This window comes from Armigeres subalbatus, unplaced genomic scaffold (assembly GCF_024139115.2).
Source record: "Armigeres subalbatus isolate Guangzhou_Male unplaced genomic scaffold, GZ_Asu_2 Contig1949, whole genome shotgun sequence".
Classification (NCBI taxonomy): Eukaryota; Metazoa; Arthropoda; class Insecta; order Diptera; family Culicidae; genus Armigeres; species Armigeres subalbatus.
The window spans coordinates 92947-101944 of NW_026942780.1; positions in this window are offsets into that span (position 1 = coordinate 92947).

Consider the following 8998-nt stretch of genomic DNA (forward strand, 5'->3'; position numbering starts at 1 on the left):
TGAACTATTGCTATAGCTAAAAATCCTTTGTACCTAGAATCAAGTTGTATTCGGCAAAGTTGTTCAGGATATCCAGGACTACAAAGCGGTGCTGAGTACTTCTTTCAAGAGGCGGCGCTAATGAGCAGTTATATTTGAGTTTATTGTTTCATGTAAGATCTCATGTATTTTGAGGCGTAGTATTTGTGGCAAACATGAATGTTGCGGTAGGGACTTCCAAAGGTTTTATTCTCATTCAACTTGCTCTAGTGATGCAAATGAATGCGTTTACAGAATATGTTCCAGTTATTCAAGTACATCCTGGAGTTATGGCCTTTTGATCTACGCGCGTAACCAAAGGTCATCCAGCTTGTATCAAATGTAGTACATACTCTTAGTGATACTAAGATTAAAAAGCGTTCACAGTATATGTTCTTGAACATTCAAGAATTCCTTGGAGTTAAGGCCTTTGGGTCCACACGCGTAACCAATGATCAGGCAGTCTGTTTCAAATACGCTACATGCTATTAGTGATAAAAAGAATAAAATGCGTTCACAGTATATGTTCTCAGTCATCCAAGAAATCCCTGGAGTTAAGGCCTTTGGGTCTACACGACTAACCGAAGATCAGATAGCTTGTTTAAAATATGGTACATGCTCTTAGGTATATCTGAGTTGCAAACAATACGCGTGGGCTCTACGGACGGGTATGGACACGACTGGTCGATTTCGGATAGCTATCGAGCGCAGTTTACCTGGTAGACCGATTGATCCAAACTCCAGAACAGTTCGGAGAACCTGGATCTGGTTTAGGCAAAAATGAGTGGAATATCGTACATATGGCCTTTACGAACTGACATGGATATGACGGGTTTCCATTGGCACGTCGCTAGGGATGTCCAGCATAAACATATTGTTCACACATAGTATAGTCAATGCTAGAATAGTGTTATCAAATATTTTTGGAACCTGTAAGTGTTGTTCCCACTGAAATATGTCATGTATCTTACTCACGAAACTAGATGACATCCGTAAAAAATTGTGAAAATCGGTCAAAAGACGGCTGAGAACCAGCTTTTTGAAAATTTAGTTCCCATGATTTTGTTATAACGGTATTCGGCATGTTAAACTATTTTTATTCATAGGTTCCCGAAATTGTGTGCTAGTTGGAGAAGCCTCTTCTTCTTCTTCTTATTGGCATTACATCCCCACACTGGGACAGAGCCGCCTCGCAGCTTAGTATTCACTTAAGCACTTCCACAGTTATTAACTGCGAGGTTTCTAAGCCAAGTTACCATTTTTGCATTCGTATATCATGAGGCTAACACGATGATACTTCTATGCCCAGGGAAGTCGAGACAATTTCCAATCCGAAAATTGCCTAGACCGGCACCGGGAATCGAACCCAGCCACCCTCAGCATGGTCTTGCTTTGTAGCCGCGCGTCTTACCGCACGGCTAAGGAGAAGCCTCATGGGACATAATTACATCAGTGTATACAACATACAACATTTCCAGAATATCTACGGTACTCTAAACCATTTCTAAGCTCAGATCTTGGAGTACAAGATCAGCAAAGTAATTCATAGATTCCCGAGCTTGTGTGCTAGTTGGAGAAGCCCCATGGGACATCATTACACCAGTGTATACAAAATAAAGCATTTCCAGAATATCTACGGTACTCCAAACAATTCTTGAGCCCAGATCTTAGAGGTCTACAAAACCAACAAAGTGATTGATAGGTTGAGCTTGTATGTTAGTTGTAGAAACCCCAAGGGACTTGATTAATTCAATATAGAAAATATTCTACATTCCCAGAATAGCAACGGTACTCCAAACCATTCTTGACTTCAGATATTGAAGGTCTACACCCCAACCGAGTTTTTCATAGAGCCCTGAGCTTGTGTGTTAGTTGGAGCATCCCCATGGGACATGGGTACTGCGGTACTCCTAATCATTCTTGAGTTCAGATATTAAAGGTCTTCAAGATCTACAGAGTAATTAATATGCTCTCGAGCTTGTGTGTTAGTTGGAGAAGCACCATAGGACATCATTATACCAGTATATACAAAATACAACATTTTGTAGAATATCTGCGAACCTCCAAACAATTCTTGAGTTCAGATCTTGGAGACCAACAGAGTGATTGATAGGTTTATGAGCTTGTTTGTTAGTTGTAGAATTCCCATGGGACACCGTTACTTCAGTATATAAAAAAATCAACATTCCCAGAATATCTACGGTACTCCAAACCATTCGTGAGTTCAGATCTTGAAGGTCTTCAAGATCAACAGAGTAATTCATATGCTCCCGAGCTTGTGTGTTAGTTGGAGAAAACATGTTCAATGAATTCTATAATGTGTCTTTAATGGTGTAACGAAGTCCCGAAACGTAACGAAGCTATTCCAACTAATAAAAATGGATGGGATGTTGGGAGATGGGATGTTTATTGATTTTAATATTAAGATCTGTACTCATGAACAGTTTGGAGTGTCGTAGATGTTCAACGATTTCTGTTATGTGTTTATAATGGTGTAATGACTCCCGTAACACGGTAGATCACTTTGACGTAGTGTGCTGCGGTGTAAGATCTACCAAACAGAGCCCTAGCTTAACCCATTTTCCTAGCTAAGGCAATAAGTTGTGGTAATAAAGGATTCATCGTATTTAGTCCCCGCTACCAACAGCAGTCTCAGAAATAAAACATAATTAATGTTACCTTGCAGACAGTTGAAAGACTCGAATTCCTCTGGTTTGAGGCTAAACTGTATGCAGTGGAAACAACTTTTCAAGCAATTAGTTAAAAAACCTCGGTACCCGTCCCTAGGCTGAACTGACTGCTGGAAAAATCGAGTTAGGGGTTTAAATACGTACTAACTCTTCTTGAACTGGTGAACAATGGTAGTGAGAGGAACACACGGAAGTTCTTATTACTGAACAAATTCTCTTGCTTGAAATAGTCTTGTAGACAGAGCTAAATCCCGGATTTTAAGAGTTTTACTGGTGATATTCTAGAAGCAAGACAAGGATGTAGCTAGGGCTCCGATGCATGGCCCTGTTCTGTTTTCTCAAAACAGGATTGATTTCCTATTGATAAGAAGCGCGCCTTCAATGGGATTGCTCTCTGTGAAGGGTCTAAATAGCGGGACCTTATCATGGGGCTCTTGAGAAAACAAAACAATAACTGTATCGAAATTGCTTATTAATAGTAATGGAGTAATTCGACATGCACTTAAACACTAAGGATACGGGTAACGCTACAATAGATCTAATAACTGGTCGCAGTGGCACACCCGAACAGGAAAAAAATTGTGTAATGAAGTCTTATGGAACTATTCCAACTCATAAAAAGTGGGGGTATCAAAGATCTTCTTGTTGATCGATTTGAATATAAGGATCTGCGCTCAAGGGCCATTTGGAGTGTTTTAAATGTCGAACGAATTCTGTGATGTATCAATAACGATGTAACGAAATCCTGTGGAGCTATTCCCACTCATAAAGATCTGTACTCAAGGGCAGTTTGGAATATCGTAGATATCGAAAAAATTATGTGGTATGTCTGTAATGGTGTTACGAGGTACCCTGGAGCTGTTCCAACTTATTAAACTAGTGAAGACATCGAAGATCTTCATATTGATCGATTTGAATATTAAGATCTGAGCTCAAGGATAGTTTGGAGTTCAATAACTGTTTGGAGTATCGTTGATATTGGAAAAGATTTGTTACACCGCTGGACAGGCACGGTATTATATCATATTTATTTATTACCAGACTAAGCCCGAAGTGGCCTGTGCAATACATAAAAGTCTTCTCCATTCAGCTCGGTCCATGACTGCACTTCGCCAACCACGCAGTCTGCAAATCGTCCTCCACCTGATCGATCCACCTTGCCCATTGTGCACCTCGCCTTCTTGTTCCCGTCGGATCGTTGCCGAAAACCATTTTTACCGGATTACTTTAGTGAAGAATTGTAGATCCCAACGCTCCATCTGTTTATTGTTTTTCAAACGGCATACGAAGGTATAGACCTTGTAATTTCCGAACAGACTTACATAGTGAAGAATTGAAGATGTTTTTAAGATTCACACAAATTAAGCAAAAACAACTTATAGAAGCAGCGATTGATGATATGTAAAATTGTGTACAGATTTCGAGCCCATTAGAATCCCGTCGGGGACTACGATAAAGAAACGAACGTGCCTTCTTGTTCAAAATTGTGCTTGAAGGTATCATGCGAAGATCCTGGTACAACATCCGGGGTACGATTTTCAATAGATCCAGCCAATCTATTTGCTTTGCGGATAATAGGAACATTGTTTGTCGAATATTTAAACGTGAGACAACTAAAGTTGGACTGGAGATTTTTTTTTCTTGGGCAAGGGATAACGGAAATTCATCATTCAAAAGTACATCAGGGGAGGACTATTGAGAACGCTCACGCTTATGCTAACGCACTTGACGTTATAACGCAACACCGACTTCAAGGGTGGTAACCTCACCACCCGTCGATCGCAAGCTATGATAGTAACCTATCGGTCTGAATTATAAACTCGCGTAGGAGACGAGCACCCCGACAACAAATACCGCACGGGAGCCGCAATGACCTCTATATCTACAAACGGAGGTCACCGCGACCCTTTGCTGGTGCCTTATTTAGCTTAAGTTTTTTTGCAACGGCGATAAGGCGATAAGCGATAAGGCGATAAGCTCATCGTTAGTCACTAGTGGTACCACGTTCACTGACTCGTACGGTGTAGCGGGCCAGTCCGATGAGTCATGGTTCGAGAACAAACCTTCAACGATTCTGGCTAACATCTCCGGGGATTTCTCAGGAGGTGAGCTGTTGGTCCTAGCCATCACTATCCTATATGCATCCCCCATGGAGTATTATTGGCCATCCTGCATAGCTCTTCAAAGCAGGCTACATTTGATTTCGTAGTTCAGAGCTTTGCTCGCTGTTTGGAGCATCCGGCGTCTTTGTAGCCTGTTCGCTTCGGTTCAAGCACGTCTCAAACTTCTTTTAACTCTAAGACAGGTTCTGCAAAGATCAGCTATCGTGCTCGTCCACCAGTGCACCGGTTTGCGGTTGCCATTTGACATAGTCCTCCTGGGCATTGTCACGTCACATGCTCTTGTTAGGACAACGGATAACTCATCACCCCTAAGGCCTAGAGTCCGATATTCCCACCGTAGTGATTCTTCCAGTAGCTCCGGATCGAACTGCGAGGTACGCCATCCTAGATTAGCTTTACTGACCAGCCTTGTGGTTTTGTTAGAGATATAGCTGACCATAAAACGTATTTCCTAATGGTCACTAGCAGTATACCCTTCTTGAACCCTCCATGCAGACTCCACCGTCCAACATGCGCTGCAGAAGGCCACATCGAAGCATGACTCGCCATTCGGTCCTCTGAACGTTGACGCTTGGCCCTCGTTACCTACGTTCAGTACCGCTAGAGACTCTAGCAGGATATGACCTCTAGCGTTTATGAACGGATGAATTCGTTTACAATGTATCCTTGTAGATGGCTGACAATAAGATCACAAAATCTTCAATTAACCGTATTCTCATTTTGATAGCATCACCGGAATTACTATCAAAAAAATGTATGGGTCATTCAATTATCTCAGTGTGCAAACTAAGGATTGCTTTAAATAACGTGATAAGATATATCCGTTTCGAACTGCCCTGATCTTTGTTACTTCTTTAATATATTTCTTTTCTTACTTCTTTAATATATTTCTCGTAACAGACAACAGATGAAAAAATAACTTTGAAGCGTTAGGATTCATGAAACTATGAGTATGAAGAGGATTCTAATCTTAAAGTAAAATGGAGATATAATCAAATATTGATTTTTCTGAAATACTTCGTTATATAAACTTACTTCTCTTATTTCCACCAGGCGCTCATCATAATTCGTTGGCTTCGCCGTTACCAACACAGCAGGATCAGATAACGACAGATGTGCATGTCATATTGATTGGTTATTGATTTGCGTATGCCACATACTGCGATGCCCTCCGTGCACGGCAAGTACCGGACGAGCGGAAGCGGTGCATCGTGAAAGGGTTCGATAATTATTTAATTCTCCTTTCACGCAACGGGCTGCTACCGAACCGTATGGTGAGGTGGGAAAAATAGATCCAAACAGCAGCGGATGCATGCATAAATCGAATTATCCTAGGTAAGTGTTATTTTTACGCAAAATATGCCGAAAATGAAAGGGGGCCCGTTGGCTGCTTGCAGCGAAATCGAACGGTGCTGATCAGGGGACGAGAAAGGATTAAAAAATGTTCGATTTGCTTAGCAGCTGATGGTCTTTATTATCGCTGCGCGTGTATTTGCAGCAGCTGTTCTTCAAACTCGTTTGAAATTTCAATTTGGTTGACGTGCGTTTCTGTCCGGTTACGAATTGGAAATCGGTTAAGATTCTTTAAATTATTTCTCTGCCACTTAACGGAAACAATGAACGTTCTCTCTTTCATCCTTTATTAAATCATGCGAGACTTCACATGCAGAGGAGCACCATGGCACATAATAAATGTCACCAACGAACGTCCTGCTGTAAGACGTCACCATCCCACATCCTGAAACAACTCACATCCCATTCAAAGTAAAAGACAGGTCTGATTGTGAATAATGTCCTACTTATGAGAATGGTCTAAGCAAACACTTTCCCATCTGACCCTCGCCCGATAAAAGACCGGCCCTAAATCAAAGCCATCTTTCCTGGTCATCACGTTTTCTTATAAATCATAGCCAACGAGCGAGGGTCGATTTAGTCCATAATGTCGAAGCACAACCCAGGTCTAGTGGAAGGGTAAAATAGTTTCCCCAATAGTTTGCTTTGTCCTCTCTAAGAAGCCAGAAGGATTCCAAACGACAAGGATGAAAGAGCTCGGTGAACCCTGTTAAAAGTTCCGGTCATTCCTGCACATGATTTCATCGTCGTGCTCGGATTGAACCTCGCATACAGGCATTACATTTTTGAATACGAAATTGGGCTACTTACACAGGAGGGTCGGGCTTGACAAGACGTCGCGTCGCCATTCAAGTCCAGGGACAAGAGCAAAGGATTTGTTGATCTTTCCCCGACCGGGGTTGACACGGTCGAGAAATCAGATCAATTAATATTCCTGATGCTGGAATCCTTCCGAGCGTGGCCCTAGACTGGAAAACGGGCTACATATTTAAGACTTCCAGTGATGCCTCTCGTAAAAAGGATTTGAATTCTGTCAACCTTGTGACAGCGGTGGTCATAGATTTGAGATGTATCTCCGTGGTGTGAATTTTGGCTTTGTGAGATATGTGATCCGGTGGAATGAATATGTAGGTTTTGGAGTGAAAGGATTGATGGGTTGGACTGGTATTCAAACAGCTACATTTAGACAACTGTTGTTTAAACAGTTACTGTTGAAAATTGAACTTTTAGGACACTTTTATGCCAAAAACATCATTTCTTTTAATTAATTAATTGTCATACTTCAAATATGTGCAACCAACCAGCCAGTGTATGGCAGATTTTCATGTAGTTCTGCATAAGAATGTTAAAGAAATAATAATTTGGCATATACAATTTCAGAAGATTTTAATACAATCGTTGTATTGAAATCTTACAATTTTGTATTATTTTTATACAGTATCTGTATAAAAAGCTTTCATCCCTTGTATTAAAATATTGCAGAATTGTATAAGCTAAGATTTAATCCAATAATTGTTAGATTTGGTTTTTGGGGTGTAACAATGTCATTTCTAGTTTACCGAATATTTCAAAAGTTTGTTTGTATAATAAGTTAAAATAATAATTTATATACTTATTATCTAAAAAATACGAAAATAAATATATAAATGATAATAGAAATCAGCAAAGCAATAATTGCATTCACAGATAAAAAAAATATTATGAAACTTAAAATTGCACACATATATTTTGTTTCAAATCCGCAGCTCTTTTGCTATTTTGAACTCGGCCAACCTGGGGGATTGCGGGGATTTGACTCAATTTTTGCTACTCGTGAATAAATAACCATGATACGACCAGTAACAAGGCTTTGTGCAATACGACCGTTCTTTTTAAAGCGGTGACCATCCTGTCCAGCAACTTATGCATTACACATCATGACCCGTTTTGCATGAAATAGTCGAATTGTTCCCATAGCTCTCCAGACCACAGGAATATATATCCCAAACAATATCCCAGCCAACAAGATGGACACCACCTCCGTCTCATTCCAATCTTGCACTAATCTCAACGAGCCTCAAGATTTCCTAATATATGTACGATGATAAATTTAAAGTACGGTCAAGTTAGTTTAGTCACGAATAAATTTATTATTATTAATTTTATTCAATTAAGTCTCTACTACGTGTCCCGATTCAGCGGGGAAGATGTTTACCCTTTGGTTACATATCGGTAGGTGGCACACTGCAAAGGTGTGTTTGAGTTGGCGTTCGTCTTGTCTTGTCGGTGAAAAAAGTTTCCACTGCGAAAACGGACGGTTGGAAGTGGTTTCGGATACGGGTCCTCGGTGCTGGCCGTCTAAATCGGTGAGGGTGCGGAGATTGAGGGACGATATGGAGGGTTTTACGTAGAAATCGTTTCGCACAAGAATGGATAGATTAATTGCCTCCGGGCCGAGAGGTGGCACCCGAAGATGAATCGTTGCTCGAATGCCAGCAGGACTGGTGCGTGTGGGCCTTTTATGGTTTAAGCTCAAGTATCAATGTTTGTTCCAAGTAAAAATAATTGAGGAAATGAAATGGGTAGCAAAGAGAGGTGCTTGGGTAGTAGGAAGTGTGCAGATATTTGGGGAATCCAGAGCGTTATCATCAGTTTTGGCGGTATAATAAATTGTAATTGGATTTGTTTGAGTTGAAATAAGGGACTGCGTAAAGTAAATATCGAAAGATCAGACTGCTTGATAAACTTTAGTACGACTTTAGTAAATGATATCCACCGGATCTCTAATTGTAATAAAATTAATAAAAACGAATGGGACTAGCTACGAAATTAAAC